This window comes from Phalacrocorax aristotelis, chromosome 5, assembly GCF_949628215.1.
Source record: "Phalacrocorax aristotelis chromosome 5, bGulAri2.1, whole genome shotgun sequence".
Taxonomy (NCBI): domain Eukaryota; kingdom Metazoa; phylum Chordata; class Aves; order Suliformes; family Phalacrocoracidae; genus Phalacrocorax; species Phalacrocorax aristotelis.
Window position 1 is genome coordinate 47,075,860 of NC_134280.1, and position 23,551 is coordinate 47,099,410.

At 39.4% G+C, this 23,551-nt stretch overlaps 1 long non-coding RNA gene across 1 annotated transcript in view; it reads left to right on the plus strand.

The window, feature by feature from the left end:
- The first annotated feature begins 7,904 nt into the window (after positions 1-7,904).
- Positions 7,905-23,551, plus strand: part of LOC142057120 (uncharacterized) — a 222,807-nt gene continuing 207,160 nt past the window's right edge. Inside the window, exons 1-2 of the long non-coding RNA XR_012660550.1 lie at positions 7,905-7,996; positions 9,018-10,588. This is a non-coding gene — a long non-coding RNA (uncharacterized LOC142057120). The remainder of the gene's footprint in view (positions 7,997-9,017; positions 10,589-23,551) is intronic.

Here is a 23,551-nt window from a genome sequence, read left to right on the forward strand (position 1 = left end):
GATACAGCAGCAGAAAGTTTCAGTGACTTGCTAATAGTGAGATTCTCTTTGCATCAGGGCTTGGAAAGGCATTTGGGACAGGTGTGTAGTGGGAGGTCCCACCTCTTTGATGGATACAGGTAAGATAATATGTTGTTAGAGATTTTATTTTTTTTTTGAGAGTGAGAATGGTGGAAGTCATAACTGCAGCTCAGATGGTAACGTCTACTCTGAAGATTTGGTTCCCTTTAGTTCTTTCTCATTTCTTTTCCAAAACTTCTACTTGGGCTGCATTGTCCATTGCAAAAGTGAACTTGGACACAAAACCTGAAATCCTAACGAAGGCAAAGGGATGCAGGGTATTTATATTGCTGTAGGCAGTTTAAGTAGATGAGAGGATATGTGGGGATGAAGCCGATTTGTAGTTAACTTTCGTGTAAAGTCTACACCATGTACAATTCCAAGAAGTTTGTTGCATCTGTGAATATATGTGATTCCCCCCCCCCCCCCCCCGATTAAGATGTAGTCATTATTGTGCTCAGTTGAACAATAGCAGCTTTTCACTTTTGAGGGCAGCTTTTTATTTTTATACTGGGGGAAAAAATCTGTCACCTAACTCTCACTGAGACTTCAGCCTGTTCATTACTCATAAAGAGCTTGGAGAGGTTAGGATCAAGGTCAGTATGTGTGAGGCAACAGCTTGCTGAAATGGATCTTTTAAAAGCCTGAGGTTAAACAATATTTTTCTTCTGTGAAATTATATAAGCATATTTCTCCTATTAATGAGAAACACAATCTTTCTGAAGTTGAATTTTCTCATCCGAGCATATAGGGCTGCTTTTCCCCCCTTTCCCCCCACCCCCTGCCCCAAGTTGTTATCCCACTTTTTGAGAGTTATACAAAGATTTTTGTCTTCGTTTTGCAGCATGTGACAATGAACAAACACCCTTACTTCGGTTACAGATCATCAAAAGAAATAGTAATACCTTTGCATTCAGGGTTATTCTTCAATGAAGTCCTTTGATCTGTAAAATCAAACACATTCCTTCCCTCAATATCTGTATGAAACCCTCTAACAGCCTTAAGTTTTCCTAAATTACACTGATTTCCACAGCAACATTTTGATTATGAAACTTCTTCTGAAAAAAAATCTTGACCTAAGATAACATCTTTTCAAAGAAAATTTGCCCCCAGTGCTGTGCAGGCAGCTGAGATACAGGACTCATGTATACACAGCTGTATTGTGGCTTAGCAGATGACAATGGATGCAAAATAAATTCTTTTAGCTTAACTCTCAGTAGAAGAGATTTAGGTTGAGGAATTTTACTTTTCATTTACAGTGGGTTAAAGTATTTCTGCTCAGCTGTACTCACCCTCAGTACAAGATTGTTCACTAATGTACTATTATTTTGTCCAGTTTCGTTTAAAGTGAGACCTATGCTGACTTACACTATTTCCTCTGAATGACATTTCCAAAGCTGAAAATGATCTAATTATCATACATATTTTGTGCTTTACAATCTAAACTTTTATTTACCTTAATTTCATCTAACAATTCTTAGTGAAAACTTCTTTATGATGTTAAATAACTTTTAGCTCCTGAATAGAAGTTAGTCTATATTTACTTTGTTTCTATGGTACATACGCCTCCAAGACCTGTGTTTTCTGCCAGCCTCCTGTTTCCATCTAATGGATCTAAATCGGGTTTAAATTTGAGAAGGTTTTATCTTCTTACTCCTGAATTAGTGAAGACAATTTAGCAAATATTCTTTCTCTCACGCAAATTATTTGCTATTTGAGTTAAACTGTGAGTAGCTTCTATCTATTTGGTCTTGAGCCAAAGTCCTGTAACAAACTCACAGTGGTAGTAACTGGGCAACCAGTGAACCCCAGTGAGTCTTAGAATGGATATGACTTGTTTTTTGATGAACGTTATTATGTGGAGTAGTGTGCTATGGAAGGAGATGAGTTATTCTAAATAAGGATGTATTCCTGAAAAGTTTCCTCTGAGATCATTGCTTCCTTTCTTGTACTGTAACTTTGAAGTCTTTAATTGTGCTTTGTCTCGTGCTTTATCCTTCAGCCTTCTGTTCATGTGAAACCTGGATTTTTTTCCTTTGGGCTTCATTTTTAGTCACAAGTTATCAAACTTGCTGATTTACTAGGTGCTTCCCCATCTTGCCCTGCCCTGCATTTTCCTCTTTGATTTTTCTGTCCTACCCTACCACTCCAAGCAATACTCTAGTGTATTTTGTGTATTTTCATTCAAAGATGTCATTACTCTTCTTTCCCAGAATCTGTAGAGCAGTTTTTCTGTAACAGCTTCTTCCTTCCCACCCCTGCTCTCTTTTCTTTCTTTCTCTCACCCATGGCAGAAGGAACAAGCTCACTACAATGGCAGCTAATAGAGGTCACTCATATCCAATTTCGTCGGTTTTCATTACATCTCCAAAATATATTTGGTGAACCTCTTGAGGTTCTCTTAACTGTGCTTTCAGTAATTGCAGCAGACTCCAGGGCACACAGGTGATTGAGGTGGAAATGGAATGTGAGTCTGTGTATTGATCACAGTACAGGGAAACCTTTGTCTCTGGACCATCCAGGCCAAGTAGGCCAAAAATTGTCAAGCGGTGGAAGACATCACATTCCTGCTCTAGGACTCACAAAGAACACAGAGATAGCATTAACAAGAACATGCAATTAACTTTTTTAAACACTGTTCTCTAGGGTAAAACTTTCAAGAAATATTGTTTTCTCATGGTTGGCACCAACAGTCATTGGACCTCTCAGTCTTTAGAGGAAGCTTATCTATTTGTGATGCAATGTGGGTAGCAGGATATTTCCTGTAGAGAGATTGCAGATTAACCCTTGTTAACAATCTGCTAACACCAAACCTATGCACCTGCATGAAAGGTATCTATGGTTGAGCTGGTCACTCAAGCACTCCTGAGCCCCCGGAGGGTCTGATCTCCTTCTTCTAAAAGTAGATACCGAAAATGGAACAGATGACGGGTGCCCTGAGGTATCAACTCTTTTTAACAGCAACTATAAAACAAGACTGAATGGACAAGTTCACATGTAGATGTATGACCACAAGTGAAAAAACTGCTGTCTCTAAGGACAGTTAAATGCTATTTGTTCTGACACCAATAAGAAAGATGCATCTGTAAGTATCATAGTGTTATTAAAATTACTATTGCTAAAGCATGTACTTGAAAGTGCTGCACTGGTTGGAGCGCACCACTTCAGCTTGAAATCTGAAACAATCTGCTATTTGCATGTATCACTTTAAAATTTAGCACAAGAAAAGCTAATCTTTTGCTGTCTGCTGCCCGTGGTGATATGTAGGTGTAGGTAAGAAGAGTCAAGGAAATTCTTGTATAGAAAATGCTTCATTGCACATGAGGGACATGGATGTAGTGGCTGATAAAAAATGTTTAACAGGAAAATAAGTTGTCTAAGCCTGTAACAGCCTCTATCAGCATATGCATTTTTGAGATAATAGAACTCAGTGCTCATGCAGTGGCTCTTTACAGCATTAACTTTGAGATCTATTGAGCTATGGAACTGTCTCCCGTGAAAAGTAATGGATACTCTATTGCTCAGACTTTTAAAGTCAGACTGCAAGCTGGTGAACATACATTAGAGAGCAGTAACTGAGAGGTGAACTTGGTTGAGATAATAGACCTCTTCCATTTCTGAATTTCATGAGGTAACTGCCAAGGTAACAATCAAATTCCTCGATAAGCCTAAACATGTAACTAGATTTTCTAAGTTTTCCCCATTAATGTGCCAACTTCCTTCTTCATGGAGCACACTAACACTTGAAGTCTTGCAAGTGCAGTTTTAGAGAAGGTTTAATTAATACCTATTCCAACAGATGTATTAGCGTAGCCACCTCTGTTTTAAGGCTAATGTAGCTTTTATTTTGCATCTTCTGCAGTGGCTCCAGATCTCTTGGGCTCTTGCAAGCCTTTCTCCCCATTGTGAAGTGCAATATCTTATTTCAGGCCTAGCTTAGGTTAAGTTAGAAAGTATTAAAATACCATATTTCAACATGACATTCGTACATGGAAGGGGCAGGCTCACTATCACAGGACTCTTCTGAATATAGGTAAAACTCAGAAAGGCTCAAGTTTTTTTGTACTTCTTGTGAATCCTGAAATTAGGGGGTTTTTTTAATTGTTCCCCTTGTTTTGATTCACTATACATTATTTTTGCATGCAAACAATTCTTAATGATTGATCTGTCTGGTTGCAACTTTGTAAATATTGTAAAACAACTTTCCAAAATACTGCACAGTTGTAAACATATGAGAAGGCATTTTAACCTCTCCTGATGATCTTGGTAGTTGGCTAAAGTCACCTGCAGAGTGTTCAGATAAACATAGAAAGCATACCTTTTTGCTAAAATAAAGCTAATTTTACCTTCATCATGATATTTTTCCTCCTTTAGCAATGTCTATCCCAGTACTGAGTATCAAGCTGGTTTGCTGAATTACTGCACACAGAAGTGAGACTTGAAAGAAAATCAGGAGGTGAGACTGGAAGGAAAATGGCAGTCTCTCAAGAGCAGGAATATTGATGAAACATCCCTCAGGCATTCTTAACTGCAGTCAGTAAAACTTGAGTCAGTGTAAATAATAAACTGCTGATGGGCACAAGGGGTACAGAGAGGATCATCAAAGCTCCTGGAGTATTTAAAGCACCTGAGACTCAAAATACTGGTTTAAGATATATGTAGTAATCACAGCTTCTGATTTTTCCTTCTGTTTTCTTAATTTTTTTTTACCTGAATATGTTAATTTAAAGGTTAAGAGATTTATGACCAGTTAGAAAAAAATCAAATTAAAATCTCCTCACTGCTTAGAAAAGAAAAATCTTCTAGGGAACTGAGATGTAATAGTTGCACTTTTTTTGCTAGCAGTGCTTCTTCAGTATAGGATAAATCAGTCCAAGGTATTTAGTTTTACTTTAGTAACTTTTATCTTGTTTCTTAAACAGTGATGCAATGTTTAAGGCTGCCTGTATACTTCAACACTCCAGCTGTTTTTAGTAAGTGCTCAGTGGTGTGAGAGTAAAATCCAGACAAACAATATGACTAATTCTGCTTTTGATAAGACACCACACCCTTTAATTCTTGCACCCATGTCTCTGCAGAGTGGAAGAGATAATATCACAGAAAAATGCAAGCAGATGTAAGAAGAATGGTCATATTAACTCAAGCTGAGGATCTGTGTGTGGGAGTATTCTGTTTGCAAGAATACTCCTGTCCTTCTCCTGTCTCTTGAATACAGAGGAAAAAATATAATTGCCTTTGGTGGGGGGTAGTGATGAGGGAGCAGGTCTATATCAGAATATAACACCTAGGTAGGATTTTGGGGTTTGGAGCCTGTAGGTGTGGTTTTCTGATTGGTTTTGTTGGTTTTGTTTCTTTTTTTTTTTAAATGATGATGAGCTGTAAGCTTTTGGTTTTGACACTTTCAAAATAAGGCTTTAAACTTTTCTCTTTTTTTTCCTTTCCCAAATGAAAAGTTAAGGAAATGTACATTTTATTTTAACTTCTAACTTTTGATCTAATTGGGTTTTCTCCTAAGTCAGGTATAAGGTTTGGAAAACAGGTTTTCAAATAAGAGAAGCCAAGTAGCACAAAATCAAGATGATTATGATTTGTATTTCAGCATTGTAGGATTCATTTGAAATCACAGACTCGAGGCACTGAATTAGAGGAAATTTTTAGGCAGAAGCCTGGAATCTGTTGGTAAGTCTCTGTTGGAACTAAAAATATCTACAGTGAAAACTGCTCAATTTGCCAAAGAAGTTGGTTTAAAAAAAAACCAAGAAACACAAACAAACAAACAACCTGCCACTGTATCACATGCCTATCTCTACTGTATTTCTCAGAAGCTGAGGAACTCACTCGTACTGCACACTAGACTATGACTGTGAGTTTTAAGATGTAAAGAGCATGAAGAATCTTTTTGCTGTAGTAATGCTGCTATACTCTCTCCCTGGAGAAGAGACGTTCAGGATGAAATTATTATTACTGTTACTCATATGCCTATTGCAACAGGAACAGATAGACCCTGGCCCTATACTTTCTACAAAATGCTCAGCACAGTAGAAATCTGTTTACCATTTGTCTTGAAGATGAATTTTGGAAACATTTCAGGAGTTTGCCAGTAGTTAATTTTGCCCCTCCTCCAGATAATATGTTATCTTGCTTGCCTGCTTTTCCACTTTCTTTCACTGTTTGTCTTCTGAAAATCTTTGTGGTTATGATAAGGCTTTACAGCTCCTGGGAGAAAGGTTTATTGAAGAGCTATCAGAGTGCTCTTAGCATTGTACGGTTCAGCTGTGAGGGTACCTCAGCCAAACAGTGGCAGTGGGTGCTGGGCTTCCGTAGGAACTGCGGCCACTGCCCTCTAACAGAGGCAGCAGAAGCCGACATGTACTGCTTCAGAGTCCCTGCAGTTTGTAGGTTAGTGTATGAATTTACACCACCCATTAATCCTGGCTTTAAATTGGGACTGGGCCGATGAAAGTGATGGCTGAGAAACTGGTATGTATTTGCTTCTGATGATTGCTAGTAGGGTGTTAATCTGGGTAGTGCAGACAGCTGGCAGTACTAACTCCTCAAACTTCGTCAGCCAGAGGTGCCTGTTTGCACCTGGTGACAGCCTTAGACTGTTTATATGAGCCTCTCAGATCATATTTCACCCCGCTACGGTCTTGCTAATAGCTTTCTCAGCATGGAAATTGTAGTCTTAAATACAACTTTTCCTTAATAAAGAAGATGCTGAAAATTAAGTGGGAGCAAGGGGTCTGGGCTGACAAATAGCATATGGATTTGGGGTTCATGAAATCAGAACAGGTTAACATAATAGAAACCAAGTGAAACGCTAAAAAAACCTTTGAGGAACTTTGGAAGATTTGTGTGTGTGCATGTGTGCCAGGTCAGTGTTTTCTTTACTGAGGACTTTGCTGAACGATAAGCTCATGTGCTTAACTTGTGCTGAATTTCAGAAGTTGTTTTCAGAGGTGTGGTATTACCTGACAGGTCATGAAGTTCAGCTGAGTTAGGTGAGGGCCAGAGTGAGAGGCAGTTGAAGTAAGGTTTAGGGTTTTGTGGGGGGGGGGACAGGGAGTGGTATATCTGCCTGGTTCATATTGTTTTGTAAACTGCCTTTGTTTTAAGCATGTGGGAATATGAACAAAGAGTCTCGTAAGACGGTAGTAGTCAGAGGAGTGATGAGATGTTTTGTGCTGCCCCCTGGGGGAAACACCCCAAAACCAATCAACCCGTAGAAGTGCAAAGGATGGTTTGGTCCTTTTGATTAACATGAAGGTAATTAACAGGTGGTATGGTTTTAACACAGATATAAGGACAGATGAGGTAGAGACAGAGGTCTTTGCCTGCACCCTTGGGGTTATGGTGAGTAATACCTGGAAGACACTACTAACAGTAACTTATTCTTGCACAACGCTTACATTTTTTTCCCCTCTTTAACATGTACTCTGTGTCATGGAAATGAGAATGCAAGTCAGTTTAATTCTTTTTGCTTTTGTTGCAGTCCCATGGGTGTAAACATTACATGTGTGAATTGGTTGAACTGTCTTTGGTGTAATCTGTTTTTTATGTATTCAAGAGATTCTGAATGCACCTAGAAAAACAACCTAAGGTGGTAGAAAAGACTGTCCATGGTGGACTTTGGTCTAGATATGAGGTCTGTCTTACGAAAGCTGAGCTGACCAGTTAGAACTGTAAATGTTTTGTCACTGAAAAAGTTAATATTCTGAGAGTAGCCAAATTACTTGTGCCACAGTCTTAGAAAGTAGAACATAAACTGTTAGCTTACAGAAAGTATCAATGTCATGCTATAAGCTTGTGGCATGCCTGTGGCATTCTGGACACTGCACGGGGTGGAAAAGTCAATGTGAAGGACAGTTAAATACATCAGGGCTTCTCAGTGTGAAGAAATGAGACCAGGCAGGGTATGACAGAAGACTACGAAGCTGTGAGTGGTATACCCAAGTGCGCAGAGCGTTCTTGTCTCTAACCTTGCAGTTCTTTATGGCACAGATAATTAAAGGCTGGGACAGTGCATTTGGAAAATACCACTATTTGTTTTCCTCGATCTTATGGTTGTCTGTGACAGCAACCAACAGAGGCAAAATTTTGGCTAGATGGACCTTCAGTATAAGCTACTATGGCTGCTCATGTTCCTATGTGGATAGGCTCAGTTATGTCTGTTGATGGATGTGAACACTGTTTTCTTGACTTGACAGAAATATAAGATGTCATGCAGTGTTGGGAATAGGATGGGTTGTGGAAAAGAGAAATAATTGCAGTACAGAAGAAAAAAAAAAAACCAGGTACCACTCACAATGTCATCTGTTAGTTCTGTGGACTTTTCATATCAAATAATTCCAGATTTAAATTATAATGCAAGTTAAGCTGGAAAACTGAACAAAAGCCCACGTGACTGCATGTAATTAGTGGAACAGGACTGGTCTTCCGTCTTCTGAAACCATTCCCTACATTGCCCTATATTTCTCTTTTCAGGTACCATGGACATCCAGCCTTTTTGTGCTGTGTGGTTTTGCAAATTCATCAGCTGACAAAACTGCAGGGTTTACTTACCAGTAAAAGGCTTTTACTTGATATGAGTATTAAATATTGTGGCAACAGTGTTTATGGACAGAGCCATATTAGATTCAGTCCTCTGTGCTAAAGTAACAGTAATACTGCCATGGTCAGTGCATCCAGGCTTCCTTGCCAGCTAGCCTATGGGTGGGCTATCTAAAGCTACACAGTCATTTCCATCTCTGTGCTTGTTCAATCACAGTTTACTGGCTAGCTCTTCTTGTGATATGAAGCACCAAACTCATTTCACATAGCTCATTCAATAGGGAGCTCTGTCAAGTATATTTGGTTACTCAGACCTATGAACTGCTTGCTTACCAGTCCCACGTAGTTATAACTTAGTGTAGTAATCCCCAAGCTGCTTCTGAAGAACGGTTTATTTTTGTTTTTAGATTCCTGAAGGAGTCTTGAAGTGTCATCTGCTGCAAAATGTTGGAATTACGGATGCCAAGTGAGACAGCGGTGCTTTCACCCTGAACCTGATGCTGAGGGTCTGAATTACCTATGGGAAAGTGAAGGCAATATGACCGCTTTCATATTTCCTGGGAGTGAATTACAGCCAGGACTCATACTTGCTGTGAGAGAATATCCAGGTTCACACACCAGTTCAGGTCAGCTACTTAGACAATACATAGGAAATCTGTTTTGGCTGTTGGACTGAGAACTCTAAGCTCATTTCACAAGTGAAAGGTTACAGCAGAACGATTCTCGGTACAGGAGGGAATTTAGAGCACCTTTATAAATGCAGTGCTGGATGTCTGCTTCAGCTGACTTTCTGTATTTCCCTTTTCCTGCCAGAAATCCTTTCTTTTCTAAAAATATTTACTTGACTCTGCATATTGCTGTCTAATCTAGAGATGGATAATACAGTGCTGATTTTAAAATCCTGACTGGTACAGGATGTAAGAATGACTTCTAAAATAGTGCTAAAATGAGTTGCTTTGGAACAAATTTTCTAACCTAATCTGTTCTTCTGGGTGTAGTGGTTTCTACAGCACCACCACCACCCCCCCCAACCTTTACTGCTGTCCTAATCTTCTAGACCATTTAGTACCCTCCTCTTATCCTAAGTAAAATACAATTGCTGTCTCTGATATTCATTAAGTGATAATCTAGATTAATTCAGACTTTGGTGCGGAAACAGATTGTATTTCAGCTGCAAAGGAATCCAGATTGCCCCATGCAAAATGCACACACATACACACACACGTATGCACACGCGCACACAGTATGTAGAACGCCTTAAAGAAACTGTAGCTAACCACCTTATTAGTATTCCTCCCTCCTCTGTGTTTCACTTGCAGCAACAGAGGGCTGAGCAAAATGCAGTAGAACAGGGACAGAGACAGAGCTGGCAATCATCTCGGTGCAGGCTGCTGAATGTAGGGGGTGGGGGGGATGCAGCAAAGCAAGATTAATAACCTTGCCATAATCCTGTGCACCCTGGAAGGAGATACCTCTGGTGACTGAGCTGTTCTTGTCTTGATTAATTGGACTGAGTGAATGAGTGGCTGGCAATCCACCTGGTTTGGAGGCGACCCCCTGGTTTTGCTGTTCTCTGAATCCTCTACCCATCTGGGAAGGTAACAGTGAGACGTACCATCTGCAGCACACACAGCAGCTATTGGAAGCTACTACTGACAGTTTGCACTACAGTTTTTGGTGAGCAAGAAGCCAGGTATATTGTACAGTAGGATATTTCTGTGCTCGAGCTACTGAATTTCACAATCTGGTCCTTCAGCAGCCCCCTACCCTCCCTTTTCCAATTGCCTTTGAGTTCTGGGCTTACTTTGGCACAGTCTCCTGGACGCATTTGCTGGGGATGGAAAAGCAATAAATGGAACCTCTGAAAACTAATTGTTTTGCTTCTGTGTGACTCGAGAAAGAGAAAAGCGAAAAGAATCAAATCCAGCTGGAGGAATTTAAATTTCTTTGCAAAGTTTACAAAGGGACCATACAAAAGGTAAGTCCAGGGGTTTGTGTACCCCTTCTGTTCCCTTGTTTGTTTCCTGCTTGCTTGTTTAAGCTGTGGAAAAAAGCTAAAACAGGAGTACTGGGTGCATATGGAGTGTGGTGTTTGTAAAGTCTGTGCTTGTGATTTGTATGATCTATAGTGCTGGAAAATGTCAGTTAAATAGCACTAGAGAGCTCCTTTCATTTTAGAGGTTTTAGAATTTCTACAGAGAGAATTCTTTTTATTAAACCAGTGAAAATATTTGGAAAGTATCTAGAATGAGCAAGAAATATAGCTCGTACAATATCTTCAATAGAAGTCTCTGTATTTTCATAAATCTTGTCTAGTTTTTTTTTTTCCTCTGCATTTCAGTCAGCTCTGGAATGATGAACATGTAAGTAAAAAGCTGCTTTTGCTGCTGTGAGCAGAAGTAGATTGTAGGAGAATAGAAATTGAGGATTTGTGCATCACTTCTGCATGAAGTTCATCTCCTTCTTGTTAACCTTTTGAATGCTGTGGCTTTCTTTTTTCTGTGGCTACAGAATTTATGAAATATGTAGTGCCAAACAGTAATAACTCTCATGGAACAGAATGCCAATCGCAAATGAGTTCTTGTGTGCCCTTAATTTTTGGGATGGAGGGGCTACCAAGTGCTCAGGTGACCAAAGTAAATGTCTCATCCAGCATGGTTCATGGCACTCCAGTATTTCTGGCGATCTAACAATCATATGGCTGTGGTGCTACTTGGTGTTTAAACCTGGCACTTATCCTTCCCCCGCACCTCCTCCCCCCAGTGCAGTTTCTGCAGGAACAGTATGACTGTTGTAGCTTTTCCCGTCTTCCCATTAAATAATAGAAATAAGATACCATTGCACTGCAATAGAATTGGAGCTCTTGCACTTGAGCTATGTTTTTTTTATTGCTGCACTGATAGTACTTAGCGTTCCCAAGGAGGTGAGAAAACCATCTGTAAATACATTTCAAAGATGCTTGGTTCTCCATATGGAATTGTGAGGTACTCACTCTTTCTCAATTATATGAATATGAATAACTAATATTGAAGGATATGATATCCATTTGAAAGACTGCATAGCTGGTTATTTAGAGTAAAAAGACATGGATCAAATACAGTTCTACTGAATGATCAGATGTTGAGAGGCTTGTATTTGAATGAATACATATGTAAGGTATGTAAAGAAAAGGGGTCTTACGTAAGATTTATAAATACAAGGACACATCAAATAGGATGGACCTTTGATCCATTTGGTACAAAGGAGTGTAATGACCCTTCTTGTAATAGATCCTGTGTTGTAAAGCTAAAAACTTAATGAAAAGGCTCTGTTTCAGAGTAATCAAATCACTTTATGTTACTGCATCCTGTCAGTCAGTCCCTGTTTCCCACTGGTTCTGCATAATAGCTTTAAAGAGGGATTAAGGAAGAAAAGAGTACTGGTTATAGGTGTGTTTCCCCTCGTTTTCTGGAAGTGATGTTGTGTTGTATGTGCCTTTACTCAGTATGATTATGACAAATAAATTGCTTTCTGGGCAGGATGCAGTTTGCCATAGTTTTCCCTCATTGTACTTTTCCTCAAGCCCTATCGCATGTAGTATGTGCATCTATTTCACTAGGCAATGAGCTGTGATCTTTTTTAACTATGGGAAACAGTCTGGGTGCAGTAAGAGCTAAAAAAGAATAACGGGGGAATGTATGGAGAAATGACAATGCATGATTTTTAGAGCCTTCCCCTGGTTTTAGAATTGAAGTATGTAATGAGACCATCAAAGCAGAGATGTTGACTGGATGAAAGCAGAGGGGAAATGTTCTGCCTGGAGATGAAACAACTTTCATGTTCTAGCGAAAAAGACGACACGTTGTTCCACCAGTATTTCTATGTATTCTGATGTGTGGGATATAATTCAGTAGGTTGCATGCCCTAAACTTAGTGGGAGGGTGGTCACCTGGATGCAGGAAAAGAAGAGGTCACTGCTCTCTTGGTATGGTGTCCAGATGTTATTAATCATCTATCTCTGTTGATCATCAACCCTACAAAAGTGAGGCTGGTGTGGATTTTTTTGCATGTAGTATTATCTCCTCGTATGCTGCAGACTGAAGCAAATGGTGGTTATTTTAGATTTTAACAGATTCACCGAAGAGAACTTGTGCTTCTTCCCCCCCCAACCCTACCTAAGTATTTTTGTTGGTTTAGTAAATTTTGATTAGGGCTTCTCCTGGATTTCAATACTGATTTCCTAATTAAATTGTCATATTTGCTATTTTTTGTTTTTGTTTGTATGTCTTATACACAACATTGTATATAACATAACTTGTTTTATCACAGGATGACTTTTGATTTCTAATACCATTGCTATTATGGCAAGAATGGAAATGGCTAATAGTGCTAGCAGGTTTTATGTGGAAACAGGCTTTAGCACCAGTTGGACCATATGTGTTTTTTTTTTTTCTTTTTAATGTTCAGTTCTGTGAAAAGAATTTAATGAGTTTCATCTTAGTGGCTATTTCATTTTAATGGCATTTTATAGTGTAATGCCCTGTGTACCTTCAGTCTCACCTAATGTGGAAAAAGCTTTTTCCTCTGTACTGTTTGGGTGTTTGTATGAGCTCAATCCACTGCGCCTTGTACACCTGGTTGAAATAAGATGGGAAGGCCTGCAAGGGTCTTGCAGTGAGTGTATCATAGGTAAAGTCTCTCAGCAGGAATATGGATACAATGAGATTCTCATGATCTGAATTATCTGAAGGTTGCTTTAAGAATAAGTGGAAGAGGAAGATAAAGAAAACTGAAATTTCTTTTCCACTGAGTTCCAGTTAATTGAGCAGCTTCCTTTTCTCATTGCTGAAGATGGCCAACTAGGCACTAAGCTTCTCCAGCACATGTTTCTGTGTTTCTAAGACCCAGGGTACTTTACACATGAACACCTCCTTCCTTCTGAAACAAGCTGGCCTGAAAACTGTAAGTCAATCTTGGAGCTTTGCGGCAGCATGCAAACAAGAGGAGGATGCAAGAGAGGAGATGTACCAGCAATTCCAGGACTTGAACCAAAAGAACAAGCTCTGTGGGATGGCAAAACGCGTCATTTTGATTGCTGACTCATCGTGTTGGTCTGCAATATTATCTTACAATAATGTGATGACACTGGGCGTGGCTTTGAAATAAGGAGCCAGAAAAGAGTAGTTCATCAGTAAACACACGCTGCTTATGAATGTGTACTTCTCTAATGACAAATGGTACCATCGCTGGAAATTCCTGTGGTAGAGTTAGTGTTCTTAAATCTCTTACTTTAAGGGAATTAATAATAAGTGAAATTTACTGCTTTTAGCCACTTAAGAAGTTCTAAATATATCCTTTCAGTTGAAAAGTTAGTTGACTGCAGTAAATAACTTCCCCCTCCCCCGCCCCACGTTGCTGCTCTTCCCATTTCTTTTTGTTCCATGTCAGAGGATAAGGTTTAGGAATGAATGTGACTCAGAATCCAAAATTCCAGTTCCTGGGCTGGCAAACAAACCTGTTCGATAAACTCAAAGCTCTTAAGCAGCAGATTAAACCCAATTAACTTTCTGCTTTCAGTACTCCTAGTTGGAAGTATGAAAATGAAGTTTGTGTAGGGGATTGTTTAATTTCTTAGCTTTCTTAGCTTTTCAAAAGGACAATTACTCAGGTTGTTTAGGGGAGACAGCCTTTGTGGTGCTACCTGCTATTTGGCCTTCCACAGATTGAAGTAGCCAAGAACACAGTCTTGAGTAATAAGAGTTCCTTATGTTTTTATGAAATTAACGCAAAAGATCATGTATTGTTGTTGAGTTTTGTAACAAAAAACCCCACCCAAAAACGAAACAAAAACCCAACACAAAAAAAAAATGAAAATGTTGACTTGGACCACTTCTCATCACTCCTCTTTTAGACACTGCAGCTTTCAAAGCATGGTATACATATGCAGCTATTTGCTTCTGGAGGGTATTACTGTTCAGGTTTGTAAGGTAGTGATGGTGTCGTTCTAGAAGTTAAGATTCAAACGCCCGAGTGGTATGCTGGGTTTTCTACAGCTATTTCATATTGCTGAGGAGGAAACTTACTGTTTCTGTATTCTCAAAATCTGCAAGATGCTGCTGTGTAAGAGCTCTTGCTGCCAAACTTAGATCAGTTATGTAAGGTAGAATCCTATTGATCCTGGAGGAGGGTGGTGAGCAGAGATTTCTTCAGAAACCAGAGACTTTTTTTCTCAGAACGTATACTGCAGAGGCAGAATTATAGCAAGGAATTTAGGGGTATTCCTGGTGCATATTGAAGAAACTTTTTCTATGGACAAGAATTATTTTGTAACTCACCAAAGTTTCTTAACCAGCCATCAATGGTAGGTATTCTGTGCGTACTTTGTGCATTGCAAAGGCTAGCAGAAATGTAAGTGTAAACAAAAGTGTGCTTAAATGAGACGCATAACGGCAAATATAAAGGGCTTATCTTGCTGCATTTTTGATATACCTTTGAGCTTGCAACCCATGGCAGGGAGATTTTCCATGAGGCCCATTATTTTACCCTCTTCTAAAATATAATTTAATAAGTGGTTTTGGTAGGTTAAATTTATATCAAGTGCTCATGAAGTCCAGCATGTACTAGTAATGAAGAGACAGCCAGTTCCAGTCCTGTTCATCCTGTTTACAAGAGTGAGAACAGGGTTATATCATTTTCTGTTTAGCTCCTCTGAAGTAGCTGACTTGGTATGAGGTGAAATGTTCTGAAAAGTGAGGTAGGAGGCCAGTAACTTTTTGCAAATGTTTGCTTAAGTTAATTTAACTCCCTGTGGGAGCAAGAGAGTCCTCCCCTTTCTATTGTTTAGTCATGGGAGAATATCTTATCAGGTTAACATGGGGCTATCAAGCAGTGGGCATATTTTCCATATAATCTTGGCTTTCTTTTCCGAATTTGCCTGCTAGATATAATCTTCACTGTCTTTTCTCCTGTCCCAGAAAGAAACTGGGAAATTGGAAAGTAAAGAAACACTTCTGCACTACATATGTGGTGGATCACCAGCTTATTAAACCAACAAGACATCATTTTGGTATTATTAAGTGAAGCTAGGGATGGCACTTCTTTGCCCGTGTGATTCCCCCCACCCACCCCTTACTGTTCATCTGTTGAACGTTGTAGAGTGCATCATGCAGCTTTTAGTTGAAGGGACAAAGACAAGGTGAATGTTCTGAGATTAGGCCTTTCTACAGAGGCTCTCACATTGAGGCTGCATTTGTTTCAACCTATTTTTATTTATAGGCTTTTCTCTGGAGCTACTCACTATGCACTACTGTGCATTTCATGTGAACCTATAAATCTTCGCCATACCTTCAGGTATTTCAGGAGGAAAATGAGGCACTGCAAAGCTAAATCATCTGCCTGCAATTTACTTAAAACCTGCAAGTGTACCTGCCTTCTGGAAAGCTGAAGATTCAATAGTAAAAACCGGAGAGAAGAGTGGAATGGGTGAGCTTAAAGTGGGAAGGAAAAATGGTGCAGAGATTACCTCAAAGACAAAAGTGGTTTCATATTCTTGTAAGGGTACAAGCAGGGATTGCATTGCACAGACTACACATGAAAGAAAACTTTACTTTTGTGTGCAGTGAAAGTGCACTTAAGCAGTTTGGGTGGGGAAAAATGGGCCGTAGAATGCTCTTTTAAGCATCTCAAGCATATGCTTCAGAAATGTCACTTAGGTCCCAAGTCTGCATTTTTTCATTGAACAAGGGTAGATAGAGCAAGACTAGTAACAGAAGTGGCATTATCAAAACTCCATAAGGCATTTGGATCTCTCTTGAAAAAGCTTTGAAAACTTAAGCCTTGGTTTTTGATAGGGAATTTGAGCTGCAGTTCCTTAAGCAAAGGAGTATATATTGAGTAAGAATAAATATCAAGTAAGAACATATCTTTCTGGGAATGCTGTCTCACCACAGGCTCTTCAATTATTGTACTGCAAAGGGGTTGTAAATATTAAACTCATGTTCTCTATCTGTCCAACTATGCAATCACTCCTCTCAGGTGGAAGCGCAATATACTTCTGAAAGCAAATGCGATGGGAGACAGTTTAGGCTGTGTTTGGGTGAAAGGAGTGTGTGAACTGGAGAAGGGTGCATGCCCAGCTAAACATGCCTTGTATGGTTAGAAGGTTGTACGAGTATGTGCTAAACTTGAGTTTAGATGGGATTGTTGGGAGAATTATGGGAGTGGTGGGTTCACAATAGTTAACATTTGGATCAGCTAAATTCAGGAAGTCTGAAGCAAACTGAGGCCTGCAGAAGAGGTAATTTAATATGTAGATATGCAAGAGCCTAAGTATCCAGAGAAAACACTCTAATAAAATGACTGATGCATCAAAAATTTGTATCATAAAGGAAGTATGAAGTAACTTAACTGAATGGGTATTTTAATTAATTTCTGGAAAAGCAAGTAGTATGATTTCTGGAGTTCGTGAGCTAGACCCTTAGAATATTTGACTGTGGCAATTTTTATGTAATCACCCATGTGTCTTCCAGTGAAAAATGTAAGTCAAAACTGTGTAAGGTTTGAAGATTTTTAGTGATAAAAAAATTTGTGAATGGCTTTGTATTATTAACATAATATGCGAAGGAATTCGGCTGAGTTAATGTATGGCTAGATTAATGCAACCTGGTTGTCAGGGAGTAAATACCATGCTTATTTTTTTTTCTGCCTCACGTTTCATATCCTGCCTGATCCACATGGGTTTTTTGCCTCTGAAATTTCAGTGGATGCTTGCAGAGTGGAGTGGGCTGTGTGTAGCAGTGCTGTTCAAAGGCACCTCGTTTTCTTGTGACCTGCAGCAGAGAACAGAGTGGCCTCTGGGGAGCAAGGGTTGCCCTAGTCCTTCTTGACTCTGTCCTGCCCAGCAACTACCAAGCGATTTAGCTGAGTAGTAAGGGAGAGACAGTATAGTCTGACTTGTTAGTTTTCCTTTTCCTCCTTTGTCATTGATATTCAGGGCTTGCTGCAGTAACCTGATGCCCTCCTTTTACAGAAGTCACAACCCTTTCAAGTCACAAAAGATCCCTTCAAACTGGGATTCCCTTGACAATCAGCTTTATAGTTTAAGCAGCTTTATACAATACTGAAAACAGTGACAGTTGAGCGAGGTAACTAGGAGACTTTTTATAATATAAGTACTTGGCTTGGGAATGTGTGCTTAAGAGTCTTAAGCTGTCCAGAAGAGTCTCTTAATCTGCCTTAATTCTTCTTCTTATATTCTTTTTCTGAAGTAGGCGGAGATGCAAGATCTTTCTTCTTATTTAGATGAATAGAGAAGCTCCGCACCTGCCTCCAGATACATCAACTCCATTCTGTAGTATGCAGGCTTTGGATACCCCTTTCTAACACATGAATCGCCACAAGTCAGGGTTTACTGCTTTAGATTTGATCTATTTTTAGAGACGCATTTCTACCTACATTCGACCTTTTTTCCTCTCAAGAGGAATATTTGCCACCAGGCAAATGGTGTTAATAACGCTGTTTCCCTGTATGGGACATGTTAGATTAGAAGTTTAGAAAGAGAGGGTGCAATTTCTTTGATCCCTTCAGTTCCTTCTTGTGAAGACTTGTGTGAAACTTGGCAAGAGTATATTAGCTTTAAGTTTACTTAAACACCTCATTTAACATATGGAGTTGTGTGTGTTCTAGACATGTTTACAGAATGTAGAAAGACAAGGGAAACTTAGTAAAAAGGACTGTCCAAAATGCTTATTTTTATGTAATGTAGTTTCCCATTTGAAATCAAAGCTTTGCTGTGAATCATGACTGGTTCAATGATTATTATTCCATCTGGAATGTAACGGAACCTTTTGAGATCTAGCAGTGGAGAAGACTAACTTCTTATCTCCTCTCTGTCTGACATAAACCTACTTCCTACCTCCTTGTCTTTTGCTATGGATGAGCTAGTTTGAAGTCTTTCTGGTGTCATCAGCAGGAAATATGCTTCCTCACCACCACCTTTCTCTCTATGATTTTGGATATGGGGAGGGAAACTTCAGGAGCAAAATGTTATAAAGTGACAGTCTTGAGGATGCAGAGGGAGTAGAAATGGATAAAGCTACAACTCTGACAGTCAAACACTTTGCTAGTAGAAGTCAGTTTTGTGTTATACTGAGGGAGGAGAAAGTGCGTTTTGGAAAGTCATGTTTTTTCTAAGTCTATGAATATTTGAGAAAATATCACATATTTATAAATTTAACATCAGTAATTATTTCCTAAGGTTATTTTGTCCAGGTTAATTGTCTACTGTACAATGAGAGTGCTCTCCTTTTTTTTTTTTTTTATCAGAAGCTGTGCCTGAGCCTTTAAAAATTAAATTCTTTGACTTCTGAATGTTGCTGATAGTAGTCTCTTTCTTTTCATATGCTTTAACTGTAATTGATGTACTAGAAGCCCATTTTCATGATCTTGCCCAGGCCCTCAGGCAATGGAAATGAGTTGGTAGTTCCAATAAGGATGTCAGCTTATGAGAATAAGCATTTGGCCTCCAGTTGTTGTTCTACAAATTATTGTCTAAGTAGTACTTTTCAAATTTAGGTGCATTTCTGCAATCACTTCAGGCTTAGGCATGTTTAATTATTTAAGCCCAGTGATAAACACTACAAGAAGCAGTGGAGGAAAGGTCACTGGAGGAAGAAGAGTGAGTCGTCCACAAAAGGCCCTGATGTTGTGTTTGATTTTTAGTAGAATAACACAGACGCTGGAAAACACTGAGAATTTAAGGTTGCACGGGCTTTATACCATTGTTAGTAATGGGACTGGAAATTGCCCTCTGTTAGTGTAATACTCTGACTTTTTAATATTACAAAGGAGGGAAAATGCTTTAATTGTTTCAGTTTCTAAAACAAATTATGAACAAGCTCCTAGGTTTTATGGAAGGTAAATTAGGAGGTAATACCACTTAAACAGCTAATACAGTTGGAAAAAGCAAAAAGCTGTCATAGCTACACTAAAAATGTTTTGGGCAAGACTACTAGTGTGAAACTATGGTGGTGTGGTGTTTTTTTTTTCCACATCACATCTTACGGTCTGCTACTTGAGGTCTAGCATGTTAATCCTTCCCCCCCCCCCCCCCCCCCCCCCCCGCCGTCAATTTTATTTTTGTGGCTTCAGGTTAATATTGAGAAGGAGTTGATGTGTGGGTGATATGAAATAAAACTAATGTGGTTTGTCCTGGCTTTTGCCTCAGATTGGAAGTCTTTGTTGAATTCCACTGTTTATGTAGGGTTTATCTGTCTTGTTGCCTTGCCTATTAGACATACCCCCAACAGAACAGGCAGTATGCACTGCCTTTAAATCTAGGGTAGTGCTCTGGCTTTTTTTGATGGAGCAGGTGCTTCTTCTGTGCCTGTTGACATTACAAAAGTTCCGGCAGCTGTGCTTAGAACAATGGTCTTACATTTGACCTACTATGACCATATGCAGATATGCTTTGATCTGCCTTACTTGCTTTGCTTTCTCTATGACCTGTTTTCCTGGAGGGTAAAGAATGTATAGTTTTATATAATGTATAGACTACTAAAACTGTAATTGAACTGTTGCATTAAGCTGGTGAATTGCTTCCCCACTGTGCGGCTACTATCCCTCAGGGCAAAATGAGAAGCTTCCCTGCCACCACCTTGTGTACTCCTGACACTTGTGCTATTTCTGATTAACTTGCTTTCTCTGTATTACAGTAACAAATATCTTTAATGGCATTTCATTATACATACAATGCCCTGAGTTTCGTAAGAGGACAAAATGCTTTTATTTGCTTGGGCTTTCAATCTCTACTTGCAGGCACTCGGCAAGCAGTAATAATTTTTTTGAACTTATTGTTGAATGGCTCTTAAAATGCAGTCGTTTTGTGAGACAAAGCAATGCCTCCCTTCTAATATCATACTATTTAACTTGGCAGAACTGGAACAAAACAGGATGCACAATCAGTGCAGTACAGTAGGGGTTAAGGCTGTGGTTCAGATACATGACATTTTGCTGCCTGTGGCCTTTAGAGCCAAAATTATTCTATTAAGCTGCTCCTTCACAGGCAGGAGTAAGGATCAGAACACTGGTGTTGCCTTGCTGCTGCCTTCTGTGTTACCTTCAGTGGCCAAACAGGTTTGAAGTTATACTGTGGGACAGAGAGGACAGAAATGGATCACTTTGGAGACGCCTACAACTGAACTACCTGCAACAAGCCCTGGGGAGAAGAGATGCAACTGCCATTAATGTTGGGTTATTGTTGGAGAGGGCAATAAAGGTGGGTCACCATGTCAAGATAGTGGGCAGCCTTTGTGTCATTTTAGGTTTTAAGGAGGACTTAATTAGCAAGGTTAGTTTTGGTTTTGTTTCTAAACATTGCCGTAGTTAATTCACTCTTTCTTTGCTTGCTTTTGCCCATTGCTAGTAAGGATGGAGATGAAATACGCAAGCAACTTCTTACTCATTCTTTTCTACACCAGCTAGTCCAAGAATAATTGGAGAAGCATTAAGCAAGAGTTGAGTCACTAAATTAACCATGAACTTCTGATATGCTGTGTTGGAGGTGATGTCTTGCTTTCCATTGTTTGCATAGCCCCTGGTTTGCAGGGGGTACAAACCTCTAGCCATGGTCTGTACTGCAGCTTATGCTAATAGATCATGTTACAAGTCATGCTCTGGAATTGCAGGGTTGGTTGTTTTTCCCTCAAAGGTAGAAATAACAAAAGCAGAACTGTGGGATCAGTGTTCTCTGAGGACACTGACAGGTCAAGCTCAGAGTAGTCAGACCTAGCAGCAGCACTGGGGCTTAGAGACCCTATGGCTGATCCCAGCAAAGGATCTATTTGCACTGTTTGGTAAAATAATCCCTGTAGCAAGAGTTTTAAAGAAGGTAAGGCTATGGTGCTTGAATCTACAGTCACAGATTTAGAAGACCTGTGCCCCCTGAAGAAGATCCATATCACATTTAACGTATATGAAGTATTAGGACTACATGGTGATTACTGTTATGGAATATGATAAAACATTGCACTTTCCTGTAGGACTTGTTGAACTATCCCATAGCATTTATTGTTTGGGATGCAATTTTCTGTTGAACTTGATGGAAAGATTCAACGATGGAAAACTATGATTAAAAAGTAGGCTTCCCCCCCTTCCCCACGCCCCCAGGTGTGTATTCCTTACAGAGCAAATGTATTTACATTTAGAATTTTGTCTAGAGTTGAAACACAGAAGAACAGTATACCTTTGTACCACATCACTTCTGCTGTGATACAGAAGGATACATTTAAAACGTTTAATACATTTGAACTGTTCAAAACATTAAGACTTCTTGTACTTCTAAGGCAAACAACTATCAGATTTTTTTTTTTTAGCTGACCTTTTCCGTTTCCTGGGGTCTGTGGAAAGAAGGTCAAGTTCAACTGAAGAGTTGGAACCAGTGTTTCCCCTTCCCCCGCCTTGTCTGCAAAAATTGGTTGCAAGTTTTGCTTACTGTACCCTTTGCCTCCTCTCCTATAGGAGTCAATCTGGGTGGTGTTTCCTCTGGCCAGTCTTTTTGTAATGTCTCTGGAGCCAAACATTAATTTTTAAAAGACAGCATTTTAGCGAGCCCTGTCTCTACTTTAAATCTTTAAAGCTTTTCCCTTTGCTGTTTTTTTCTGGAATCCTTACTGAATTTCATAATGATTGAAAGTAGACAGTTTAAAAATCAGTTTGTGTTCTTGGTGACTTGAACTGCTTTATGCATAGCTCTGAAAGAAGTGTGATTTTCTAAATTAAGTTTATCATGGTGCATCATGAGCCTTGGGAACACTAAGTCACCAGCAGGGCTCCTGAAGCACTAGTGCAGTGTGATGCACCTAATGACAACTTTAAAGGGAATGGAGTGGGGAACAAGCCCCGAAGGAGATGGGGAGGTAGGTGTTGGTGCAGGGGCTCCCCACAGCCAGGGGCTCTGCTCCTCCCAAGATCCTCCAAACTCTGCTTTCCTTACCTTGTTAAAGCTCGGTTTCTCTAAATAAACATCAGGTGGCAGTTCTAACAACTAATCATTTCATTAGCAGTGTGTATTGGTGTGGCTTAATATACTTACAGGCAAGTACATCAGTCCAATAAAAATAAGGTAAAATGTGTTCATCACCTCTCCCAATCCCCCTTTTTTTGTCATAACACTAACTTCTCTAATATAGAAACTTAATTTCAGTGTTACCCACTTTTGACCTTTAAAAACTAGCCAAAGTTAGGGTCATTAAATACTTCATTAGGAAGAGATGTTGATGAAAGTAACCTGACTTGGCTGAATCAGTCCAGAGTAGGGAAGGAATTGAGCAGCCAAACAATGATCTAACTTTATTTCAGACACTGAGCAGTCAGAAAAGAAGGCCATAATCTTTAGAGAAAGTGTTCGGAGGCTTTTGTTTGTGTTGTATTAGTTTTGATTGCTCCCTCTGATCTTTTTTGTGTGTGCGTGCTGCTGCACTGATGAATGTGAATAGTCATTAAGCCATCTGTGTTAGGGTTGCAGGGGTCTTTGTTTAAGGAACTTGGTTCTATGGAGAAGACTAAAACAGCCTTGCAACTGTAATGAATAATGGTTAGTCACACCTCAGAACAATGCAAAAAATTTAAAATTGTAAAATATTCTCTTTCCTAGATGGAAGAACACAGATGCTCCCCCCACCCCCTTTTTACTTTTCCTCTAATTTTTTCTGCAGTGTTTGCTCAACCACAGGGTTCTTTTGACACATTGGATTTGGTTAGTGTGGAGTGACAGAAAGTAAATGACAGTACTTTGGAACTACAAAATACTTTTCAAATCACTGTCTTGTTTAGTATCTAGATACATGTTGAGTGTTTCCCCTTAGGAGAGAGAGAGATTAGCTGGCTGCTTGTGCTAGAATATCTAGTAGGGTTAGTTGCCCTTAGGAATCAATAAAATCCCACTGAGACAAATATCAAATGTTCA